Genomic DNA, 13,220 nt, shown 5'->3' with positions numbered 1-13,220 from the left:
GTCTGGCACGGACGGGCGCAGACGGGCTTGCCTTTTGCGCACCTTCGGCGCACCACCGGCGCGCCCGCTGCGCGCGTCCGCTGCGCGTTCGCCCTGACATTACTTTTAACCTCGATGCCCCGGAAGTGAGGGGGAGAGGGGGAGGAGTCAAGCCCAAGGTCCACCCTCCGTGCGATAGGCGCAGGTCAGCTCCAAGGCACAACAGGTCAGTGTATTGCGCCACAATACTAAATCGCAATTTCCACATTAAAAAGCAATGTTTCTAAAAGCAGTTTAAAACTTTTGCAAAAAATGCGATCTTAAGGTTACTTCTGATGCGATCCGCACAGCTAGCAGCAATCATCTACGTCCGCTGCGCGTTCGCCCTGACATTACTTTTAACCTCGATGCCCCGGAAGTGAGGGGGAGAGGGGGAGGAGTCAAGCCCAAGGTCCACCCTCCGTGCGATCGGCACTTGCCGCAACGGACCAGGGTTCAGGGCAGCTCCAAGGCACAACAGGTCAGTGTATTGCGCCACAATACTAAATCACAATCTCCACAGTAAAAAGCAATGTTTCTAAAAGCAGTTTAAAACTTGTGCAAAAAATGCGATTTTAAGGTTACTTCTGATGCGATCCACACAGCTAGCAGCAATCATCTACGTCCGCTGCGCGTTCGCCCTGACATTACTTTTAACCTCGATGCCCCGGAAGTGAGGGGGAGAGGGGGAGGAGTCAAGCCCAAGGTCCACCCTCCGTGCGATCGGCACTTGCCGCGACGGACCGGGGTGCAGGGCAGCTCCAAGGCACAACAGGTCAGTGTATTGCACCCCAATACTAAATCACAATTTCCACAGTAAAAAGCAGTGTTTCTAAAAGCAGTTTAAAACTTGTGCAAAAAATGCGATCTTAAGCATGAAATGTTGACCTTAAAATGTTTGCATTTCTGTATACCAACCACAAAAGTATTCTGATATAAAGATTTGAATGTCATAATATGAACATTAAACATGTCGATATATATGCAAAGTACAATAATATTGACAACAAAAATATAGGTGACGGTTCACAAAAGCATTTATGAGTATAATAAGTAGTATTATGACACTACTATTTTACATACTCCTACATAGCAAACACAAGTAGATGATGGACGGAGTGCTGAAACTTTTCAGACACTCACCCTCAGTCACAGATCTGGGTTGAATCCATCACCGTTCTTTAGCTCACTTCGCCACCCCAGTTTAGACCCAGATATATGCAAATTAGTTTTGACCCTGTGCCTCTTGGGAACACTCCAGTCCAAAGTGTTAAGCCAGGTCTTCCCTGGATAGGAAACAAGCATCCTGGGACCAGTTTCGGGTTAACACCCCTCATCAGCCAGGCTAGCTTGAATCTAGTGGCAAAGTGAGCTAGGGACCCACAGGATCAAGACTGATTTACATATAGCTAGGTCTGAACTGGAGGTGAGTGTCTAAAAAGCCAACCCAAATCTGTGACTGGGGGTGAGTGCCTGAAAAGTTTCAACACTCCGTCCATCATCTCCTTGTGTTTGCCACATACTCCTACATGCCTTAGTAAATTTGGCCCAAAATGTTCAACTCTGTACTATTAAAAGTACAAAGATGGCACTGTATTTTTTTATTTTTACTAATTTATATGAATATTCACTGAATATACACAGCTTGTTACCATTTTCGATGTTTTGGTTGCAATTCACAAAAGCATCTAAGAGTATGTAAAAGAGACCCGCAGCAGTGTCACTTCAAGTACTCATAAATGCCTTTCTGACTGGGCACCACAAAATTACATTTGTAAATAATAATATTTAAACCTAAAATAAAACTTTCATTATTTTTTTAGTTAATACATTATGTCTTTTTCTACAGCAACACAAAATATATGTATTTAAGTAATTTTTAAAAGTACATTAAATTTCCAACCTACCTCAATTTACTGTACATACCAGCACAGACTTTCAGATATGCAACTAACTGTTACATGATGTAGAACCATGTAAAGCATGAATAATATGAAGATATGTACTAATATAAAATAATGATACTGGGGTCCTCTTCTCTACATACAAAAACATTAAATAGATCCTTCACCCTGTACACAGCCTTTTAAGAAGAGTCCACTATCTTTGCACACCCAGCATCATAATAATATGGCGACTGTGCACAGCCTTTGCATTCTACACAACTATTTACAGAGAGCCATTAACAGTAATGGGGTAACCCAGTAACCCTCAGAACCTGGGCATTTTAGCAAAACAAAAAACAATGGTTCTGTTGGGAATTAGCTAACCTTTGTTAGACATGTACTCAATACATATGATTGAATTAATCATTCAATGAATAACACACTTACACACACATAGGCCAAGGCAAGAGTGTCTGAAATTCAATTCTTTTTTTACTCTGTTGTGTAAATCACCAAAATTATTTAACAAAAGTATTTACAGGACTAACCAACCAAAAAACATATAAGACATAGAACGATTAGTGACTGAACATGGTGTTGACCACAATTTCACATATAACATATACCATATATATACAATGACGGACAAAAAATTTTTCAAAACAAATTTTTCAAACAAAGGTCCAACTTCCAAAGCATAAGCCACAAATGGATATAGTTCTCCGAATTCTAATTGTGGGATTGCGTGGACGTTGCTTACTCAATTGGTCCACGCAATCCCACAATTAGAATTCGGAGAACTATATCCATTTGTGGCTTATGCTTTGGAAGTTGGACCTTTGTTTGAAAAATTTGTTTTGAAAAATTTTTTGTCCGTCATTGTATATATATGGTATATGTTATATGTGAAATTGTGGTCAACACCATGTTCAGTCACTAATCGTTCTATGTCTTATATGTTTTTTGGTTGGTTAGTCCTGTAAATACTTTTGTTAAATAATTTTGGTGATTTACACAACAGAGTAAAAAAAGAATTGAATTTCAGACACTCTTGCCTTGGCCTATGTGTGTGTAAGTGTGTTATTCATTGAATGATTAATTCAATCATATGTATTGAGTACATGTCTAACAAAGGTTAGCTAATTCTTAACAGAACCATTGTTTTTTGTTTTGCTATTTACAGAGAGGCCAATCCCTCTAGGCACACACATCCCATTAGTGACTAGGCTCCTACTATGCATAGCTTTCACCCTGTGCACAACTCTTTACGGAGATGTCTCTTCCTCCACACACACAGCACATTAGGTGACTAAACCCTTCTATGCACGGCCTTCACCTTGTGCACAGCATCTGACGGAGAGGGCACTGTTTCCAGACACCCAAGGGCCATTAAATGGCCAAACCCCTACTGCCCACCCCCTTCACCATGTGCTCAAGTCTTCTCAGAGAGCGCACTCTCTTCACACCACCAACCCCATTAGGTGGCAAACCCCTAGTAAACACAGTTGTCACCCTGTGCAGAGATCGTAATAAAAACTCTGCACTCTTATAACACCCAAGCTTCTTTAGGAGGTCAAATATGATGCAAACAATTTCATTTGTTAGCCATACAAAAGGTATGGAAAACTTGCTTTAGATAAAGTTTACTAAATGCCTTTCAGCGTGATAAGGGTATAGCAAACTCTCACACTCATTGAATGATGAAATCATCAATGTCAATGTCATCAATGATGTAAATTCAGATGTCATTACTGATATTATCAATGATGTCTTAAAGCATTTCTTGAGTGATGCGATACATGGGGCCATAAGCAGTGCATGGTGAGGGTGCAAGTAATCGCTTCGTCATTTAACTGGTTAATTTTAGTATCTTTTTTTATTTAAAATGTTATGTTTAGACTGACATTTTCACCTAACTATAACACCACTTTAACCTTTGCTTTTTCCATTGAATTTCTAATTTCTTCTGCTACATTACTTTACTAACCTCATTCCTCATATGTCCAAAGGCCCATCCCACTCCCCCATGAAGACCCAACACCTGGTCATGCAACACCTCAAGGACCCCACCGGAGTTCTTCCACAAACTGTCCAGGGGGCCACTCTAGGGATTGCAGTAGTACCATGATACTGCACTGCTGCGGAAAAAAATGTTAATTTGACCCCGAACAAGGCCATGGGGTCAGATTACTTTTAACCTGCCCCCTTATGTTGCAACAGCTTCTTCAGGTTGCAACCAGCCAATAAGATCATGTGTTTTGAGATCACTGTACTGTGGTACCACAAAGGTATTGCTTCACTATATACCTAATTTTTGCACCTTAATTTTAAAAACTACTGAACAGATTTACATGAAATCACAAAAACCATATTTTCTGGAGCAAGCTTTCTGAAAAATGTGGTGTAATTCGGTTCTGCCGTTTTGGCTGTGTGGCTGTTCAATGGAAAATTGCATGGAGAAAATGTGTTTGGGAACTACTTGTTTTTCTTGGCCCCCACTTGCCATATCACCCTAAACCTTTCCAGGAAAGAGCTGAGTTTGATTAACCTCTTTTGTGGAACATTTTGTGAAGATTCATCAAATGGCATCAAAGTTATTAGCAAATCAAAAAATCTATTTCCTATTGTAACCGGGTCCTATCTATAACTACACAGTGGCAACTGCCACTGTTCTATCTATCTATCTATCTATCTATCTATCTATCTATCTATCTATCTATCTATCTATCTATCTATCTATCTATGTGTACACAGATAAACAAATAGAAAAGTACCTATATTCAATGCAATTCATTTATTTTAAACAAAATTATTCACAATTATTGATTTCAACATTTATAAAACTCAGGATTACCCAGAAAAAGGGTATCCTGGTTGTTAGACCTGGCATCTTTCAGCTTGGTCTCCTCTCACCTTTTTGGCTTCCAACCTCTTGTTTGGACCTTGTTTTTTTGGCATAGAACTTTGAGCGCTTTGGGCATTGCCATTCAATGCCAAAGCTTTGTGCTTGTCATAAACATACTGGCGAATGGTGTATACATGATTAGCTAGCTTGAGTTAGCTGTAAGTCCCCTGTCTAAGGGTAAGACATATACCCAGGGCATATAACTCAAATTCTCCTCCGTGGGCCTGTGCGCTGGTTGTACTACCTATTGAGGTAGCTCTTCAAACATGCCACAGGTTTGCCATGACGGGGCCTGTGTGTTCAGGTTACTGATACTTGGCTTAGTATTTAAAAAGCTACTGGCCAAGGTTCTCAATGTCGTTTGCTATTTTGGAGGACTCCCTGGGGACAGGGATCGGTGTCATGAAAAGGTACAGCATAAGCGTATGTGTGCTACATGCATTGGTAGTGAATGGCACCAGATGGTGTGTTCGGAATGGTGAAGACTGCTTCTCACATTGAATTGGCATGAGGGATCTGTAGAAAGGCTATTGAACTGTATTTCTAACATACAGAAGAGTGGCAGTATAGTCAAGTGTTTAATAACGATGATTTAGAAATGGCAAATCCTCTCCGGTGGTGTGAGTCGATTCAACATTACTAACATGAAAATACCACTTTTACTCAGGGCTCTTCGTGCCTGTCAGCCTGTCTCCACTTCACATCTGGGGGGCAGTTACACTGAGTTGAAAAGGGCCACTGCTTGTCAGATAGCTTTAAGAAATAAGGCATGATATGGTGCTAGTTCCTTAGTTCCTTGGCTACCTTAGCAGATCAAGAAGTAAGCCTGGTGAACCTGAGGAGATAGTGTTAAACTTTCAAATGATGTTTATTTGGTTGACTGAAGTTAAAAGAGGTTCACTCAGGAACTGAAAGGGTAGACTCCTTAGAGGCTGCAAAGGAGTGAGTGTTACATGAACAAGAGAAGACAAAACTTGAAAGTTTGTAATTCTTCTGAAAGTAATGGGAAAGTTGGGAGCAAATGTGCTGAGTGGATGCAACCATTGAAGAGAATGTCCTAGAATAAGTGAAATTGATATATATAGAAGACATTTCCTTGATGGGATTTTTTGCCGATGTGATTCGTTCATTAGAATAGAAGTATCCAGAATGCTGTACAAGTTTTTATATGTGTGCAGCTCAATTTTGCACTGTATGGACTGGGTTTTTAGAGAGCATCTAAAACCTCATTTAACCAGTTGTTAAAAAAAACTGAATTTGTGTTGACATCAGAATGGGAAGTAGGCATGGGAGGTTTTTAAATGAATACAAAGTGTGAAATATCTCCTATGGAGAAAGGACGGTCAGATTTCCTTGTCTGAAATTGGAACACTTTTCCCCTCAGCTCAGTTTCCCACTTTTCGCTCACCCATCCAGGCCTAATTCTCAGACTTGCATCCTTAAATTCAATGGAGTCTTGTTCTAATGCATTTATGAGAAAGGATTTACTATGTAACAATTGATGGCCCAGTTCACAAAGGTGAACTCCGAACTGAAGTCTATGTTTAGACCTAAAGTCTAAGTTAGATCTGAAGTCTCACTTCAGACCTGAAGTCTGAGGTTTGACCTAAAGTCTAACTTCAGGTTGAAACTTAGACTTCAGGTTGAATGTAAGACTTCAGGTCTAAGTTTACCTTTGTGAATCGGGCCCCGAGTGTGGTTTTGATGCAAAATAGTCCCATATTCTTTTCTAAGCGTGTTCTCTATAGGAGGTGAAATGATAAACAAAATAGTCAATAGCATGTGATAATTGAAATACTCCTCCAGGTTAATTTTAGAGAACTGGTAACAATAGGGTTTGCAGAGGGGTTTGCTGTGAAGCCAGATTTAACAAATACATTACAATTAGGGCTCCTGGTTTTATGGTATTTATTTTTTCTGTCTGTGTTTATCCATATTCATTTTTTACAACTTTTATCTGTATTTATCCATATTTATTTTGGTTTTTGTGGAAAAATTAAGCTGAAAATAGCATATTTCCACATTTATTTAACCAATAAATATGCAGTCATGCTTGAAGGTCTGCCAGGTTTCAGTGCTGTGAGCACCTGCAGAATATAAATCAGTGCACTTATATGAAAAAATGCAAATTTCAGTATGAACCTTGTGCATAACTACTGCTGTTAAAGCCTCATTACTAAAATTCCTTTCTCTTCTAACCCGCTTATCTATCAATCCTCACATCTATTGGCCTGGCAGTCATGGTAGATAGTATTAAGAATTACTCAAAAAGCAATCCAATTTCCATTTTTATTCACATTTAAAAATAAATACAGCCAAAAAAATGAATGTTTTCTGTCTGTATTTATCTGTAAAAATCAGTAAAAACGGAAAACAGGGAGCCTTAACTATAATCTGCATGTGGAAGCACTCAGAACAGGACTATCACTCATAAATAGCCTTCAGCTTTGGCTTTCAAGTAAAACACATCTCAGTAGCCCTCCCACAGCATTCTGGTCAGTGTAGTCCGCCTTTGCAAAGTTAACCTTCTTCCAGTCCAGTGATGCAAAGCTTGATAATTATTCCAATATTTATTTTCTTAGCCTCAGACACATGTTTTGCTCTTCAGTGAACACAGCTGGTACTGAGTGCCCAACCTGTTTGCAGCATATCATTTAAAGACCAATGCTTTCTTAACTGTACACATCGTATGTTAATGCATATCCCTCTGCTGCCTAACCATTGGCCATTGGCCCCCAGAACCATTTTATTCAAAACAACCTCTATGTGACAGCACTCAAAACAGGACTGGCACTCTCCAACAGCCTTCGCTTATGGGTTTCCAGTTAAAACATGATTCAGAAGCCCTCTTAGTGCATTCTGGTCAGTGTGGTCCATCTTAGCAAAACTACAGCTCTCCCAGTGAATGAAAGCTTGAGATAATGATGGAATTCTTCCAATATTTCATTTTCTGAAGATATTTGATGAGCAGTTAAGGAGACACTGGTCTTTTAATGTTATGCGCCAAACAAGTATGGCACTCCCTACTTGCTGTGCTATACCAAAGTGCTCATGGAGAGCGAAACAGTTATTTGGGACCAAGAAAATGAAATATCTGAACAAATTAAGTTATTGAGCTAAGAAAACAAAATGTTGGAAACTAAAAGTGTTCAAGCTTTGTTATATTTGAAGAACTGCTACTCAGTAAAGAATGACTGCATTCACCAAAATGCACTATACGGCGACAGAGTTCTGTTTCACTTGAAACCCACAGCTGAAGGTTATTAGGGACTGCAACCCCTGTTTTGAGTGTGGCCACACGGAGGTTGTTGATAAAAAGCAATATAGTTACCCTCTAGACTCTGCCCTATGATATTTTGGCACTATCAATATTTTATGTACAATAACAGTCTGAAGATATTCGGGGGAAGATATGACTGAGAGAGCATTCTGAATCCACCACAGCCTTAAATTGTGAGTCAGCCTTCTTTTACCTAGAGAATGCTTTTCAACACTAATCTTTTTCATTGCAAGCATCCTTCGAACTGATAGCAGGCTGCTAAAGCTCTTGCATCTGATACTTACCCTTACTTGAGAAATCTGTGTGTCATGAAACAGTTTCTGTGAAGGTGCAAGTTTGCCTGGTAGCTCAATCTCTGCCACTTACCGTCCAGGAGCAAAGCTACCATGGGTGCAGCAGGTGCAGTGCACTAGGGTCTGAAGACCTGCGCACTGGCGATTCCTGTATTTTACCACCATTGTTCTTGCTTGCACCAGGGCCCAGGCCAGACCTTGTTATGCTGCTGACGCTGCTTTATTTTTTGTGCACATCGGGTGAGTTGTGAGGCTTTTCTTCACAGATTGGTTATTATTACATTGTTTTCATCATAGTAGTTTTCTAGTTAATATAATTTTATTTTTGAAACTTGCTTTGTTTTTACATTAGAACCTTTATCTCGTGGAAGGCTAAGGCTTGAACTCAGACAAGCAAGTGAATGGAGAGCTTAGGTCACCTTGCAAAAGCTGTTGTCGTGCTAGGTGCTATGGAAGCAGGGGTGCAGCACTTAACACCTTTACTATCTTTCACCAAAACATTCATCACTTCCTCACATTAACTTTATTTAAGAGAGAGAAAAGAGACTGACATTGAAACAAGAGAAGAAAATGGAGACCAAGGAAAAGGAAGAAAGAGAGAGACAGACAGAGAGAGCGGGGTCGGGTAGGGGGAGGCACCAAGTGAGGGAAAGTGAGAATAAAAGAGATGGCGAGAGAAAGACAGAAAGGGGTGTGTGAATGCGTGAGAGTGATCTTAGAGAAAGCTTTTATGTCTCGTTTCTATCACTTTGTGTATCTGTTTCAGGGAAAAACAGAGGCGGGGGAATCAAAATTCCACCATGAAACCTATCTGAAGTTCATAATTGTTGCTCTTTGTGAAGTTGAAATGTTTAAGAACGTCGGACAACTTTGCCTGTGATCCAAGTTTCGCACAGTTTGTTCAGAATTGAAGATTTGTTTTCTGAACTGTTTTTTTGAAGTTTGCAAACTTTATGAAAGTCATATAACTTTGTGACAGACGCTACTCCTATTTTATCAATGTAAAATCATAAAAACTTCCAGAAAAAAAAACTTTCTGAATTTTCTAAAGATGTTTAAAAGCAGCACAATGTTGTGTAATAACTAAACCAATGCTATTGTTTTTTCAAACCGCCTTGGTACAACACATTATGTGCTCATGAATACATTCATTAGATAAATGCATAAAGCGAGAAAAAAACCAGGGTTTTTGCAGAATCAAGAGAAAATAGCTTTTAATGCTTTAGTTCTTTGCAGGCCAGTGATGATTGTTAGCTACAGGGAAATCATAACAAATAACTTTGGCACAGTCTTATATGAAAGTCAAAGTATGTGCTGGGCTGTGAAGGCAGCATACATGCATGCATGCACATTCTCGTGTTCATCTTTACACTCCGGTGTAGGTTTCGATCCCCTGGGCCTTTATTATCTCTTAACTCACAGTTTTGCATCCAAAAAAGGATTCCCTTACAAGACCGAGCCTCTAATCTGGTGTTAACTACACTCTCTAGGGCTGCGGGCTTTTTAGCAACACATCTGTAAGCACAATTGCAATTAGTTTCCACAAGAGTGTACCTTAATTTAAACTTGCAGAATAAACCAAAGGACCGAGCTCTGAATGGATTGTGCCCTGGGCAGGGAACAGGCGAAAGAGAATTATTTTCAAAATACTATCACGATTATTTCCACCCTTCTACTGTAAAACAGCATTTTAGAAAAAGTGGGCCATTACGGTTATTCCACTAAGGCAGGAATCCAGCATTAATATAATTAATGGACATTTAAAAGACCTGTCTCGCAATATGTTTTGGCATTTTCAATCTCTTTGCAAGAAAAAAAAGCTTCATTTAGGAAATTCCGGAAAGAATTTAGTTACATATGTATGGAAGACAACGGGTTTCTCATAATGAAGTGGCCATGATAGTAGAAATGTATTTTGTTTTCAAAGATTTTTCTTGCAGTGAAAACATTCAGGGATCTTGGGCGAAAAACTGCGGTGAAGAGGTGAGTTTCCTTTTATTACTTAGACTATCACTCGCACATACAAGAAATATAGCCAGCAACACTCTACCAGTAAAACTGACTTAGATTTAATTGCAACTACAGCTGTTTATATTGCACTATGTATCAATCCTTGTACTTCTATATAATCGAGTTAAGTGTATATATATTTATATATATATATATGTATACATATATATATATATATATATATATATATATATATATATATATATTACCTACTGGCGGTCGCCAGTAGGTAGTTATAGTTAGGACCCCTTTTCCATAGGAAAACCTCAACATTCTATTTTGAATAACTTTGGCGCCGGTCGATGAATCCTCGCGAATTTCTCAAAATAGGTGCGGCGCTACGCTCCGCTCCTACCCTGAAAGTCTCGGGGGGATTCGTCAAGCGGGGGCTGAGATAAAAGGGGGGTCCCAAAACGCGTTTTTCCCATGCATTTTTCCATAGGACCTTTAGAACGAGCTACAGCCCGAACGGCTGAACAGAATTACTAGAAATTTGGCAGAGAGGTAGTCCCTAGGTCAAGGAAGTGCCTTTTGTAGGTTTGGTGTAAATCTGTTCAGTAGATTCTGAGAAAATAGCCTTTAAATCAATATATATATCTGAGCCCGCTTACGGTACGCTTACCGTACGCTTACCGTAAGCGTACGGTGGCGTGCGCGAGCGCGATTCTGATTGGCTCTTAGATCTTAGTAAACATTCGAATCGGCTGAAACCAGGAAGCGGCGGCCGCCATTTTGTCTCTCGCACTGAGTGTTGTTTATCAAACAAGATGGCCAAAAACATGTTACGGGGCTGTTTTGACAACTCCCTCCCACATAGTCATGTTGAGGGAGTCCCCAAACATCCCCCAAGAGCAAAAACGGTTTTATTTTTTTTTCAGCAATTTCGCCGAGTACGCTTACCGTACGCTTACCGTAAGCGTACGGTAAAAAAAAAAAAAAAACACTATCCACACTTACCCCACCCCCTGTGCTTTTGATGGCCGTAGGCCACCAAATGTACAGGGCTTATTAATAGGTAAAAAAAACTAAATTTTGGCAACATGAAATTATAAAATCGAAATGAAAAAAACACTATCCACATTGACCCCACCCCCTGTGCTTTTGGTGGCCGAAGGCCACCAAATGTACAGGGCTTATTAAAGTTGATAAAAACTGTGCACGGAACGAACTGCGTTAAGTGGGCGCGCACGCCTCGAATGGCGTAAAGTAACTTAGCATTTAAAAAACCGTAAAAATTCACTGAAAAAACCATAGGTTTCACACACGTTATAGTTAGGAATTAGCATTTAAAAAACCTTGCAAATTCACTGAAAAAACCATAGGTTTCACACATGTTATAGTTAGCGGAAATTTTACTGATAAAAAACCAGTGAAATTGCCCCGTTATAGTTAGTGCTGGCAACTATAACTCACGCGACCGCAATCTTCTGCTGATGACATATGTGTCTTTATGAAAAAAAAATATTTGTAATATATGTATAGCTAAAAATGTATGGAAGAAGACATGGGCAAATAAGTGTCTAAATACAGTATTAGCATCAGCAGAGGATTGCGGTCGCGTGAGTTATAGTTGCCAGCACTAACTATAACGGGGCAATTTCACTGGTTTTTTATCAGTAAAATTTCCGCTAACTATAACATGTGTGAAACCTATGGTTTTTTCAGTGAATATATATATAAATATATATAAATATATGCAAAAACTCCACCAATGCTGAAAGGAAAGAGGCCACGCGGGGAAATATCTTCGGAAGCCCTTTATTCACGCAGCTGTCAGGCACAAAGCATTTCGGCTTTGTCAGCCTTCCTCAGGTGCCGCTGTCTTACCAGGAGGCTGTCCCACCCATGTTTAAATCAGTCCTGCATCTCTCCCATTGGTGGGAGTACTCAGAACTCCATATTCCATATTCACTTACAATATAATTACCTTGTGATGCAATTGTTAGTTGGATGTAATGGAGGCACTATTTTTGTCATGTGATATATTGCATGAGATCTAGTAGGGGAATACCATTCATTTGTAATTCTCACACAATGGGTACAATTATTTTTTCAATTGTAACAGGAAATCAATCAAAATGGAAAAACTTAATATTCTTTTTATTTAGTCCTCATATAACTGTCAGATGTTCAGTCACAGAAACCCCCGAATTAACCAACTTTCTTGGAATTTTCATCTGAAACCTGGTCTGCAAAAGAAAGTCTAGTGACCTCGTAGCATCGCGAGATCTGCTACAATAGGGGTAACATTGTAGGAGTTTCTGCATCAATCATTCACTCCCATACAATATTTTTGGAAAGAGCCAAGAACATTGGTGCTCTTATAATATTACAACCTAAATGGAAAAAATATGTATAAATTACCTCTCACCAATTCAGACGCTTTAATTAGAACTTTTGAGATTCATTTTTAGATATTTTATGTCTTGCCAGCAAAACACAGAAAAACAACAGATATTTTTCCTCCTGTGGCTAAAACACATCAGTATTCATCACTCCAAAATCACAAGATAGTTGCTTACCTTGATGGGTCCATCATGGGAGCAAGAAACTAGTATACTCACATTTTACCAAAATTCCTCACAAGCAGGGCAGTTATGGACATATGCTGATCACATATGCTGGGCAATTCACCTTTTCCTCATCACACAGCTCTGTCCTGGTAGAACTGGGAGAGCTCCGGAGGCGCAAACACAATAATATGATGGACAGAGCACTGAAACATTTCAGACTCTCACCCCCAGTCACTATTAGATCTGGGTTGAATCCATCATCCTTCTTTTGCTCATTTCGCCACCTCAGTCTTGACCCTGTTTCTCATGGGAACA

This window comes from Triturus cristatus, chromosome 5_2, assembly GCF_964204655.1.
Source record: "Triturus cristatus chromosome 5_2, aTriCri1.1, whole genome shotgun sequence".
NCBI lineage: Eukaryota > Metazoa > Chordata > Amphibia > Caudata > Salamandridae > Triturus > Triturus cristatus.
This window is presented reverse-complemented; position numbering follows the sequence as displayed.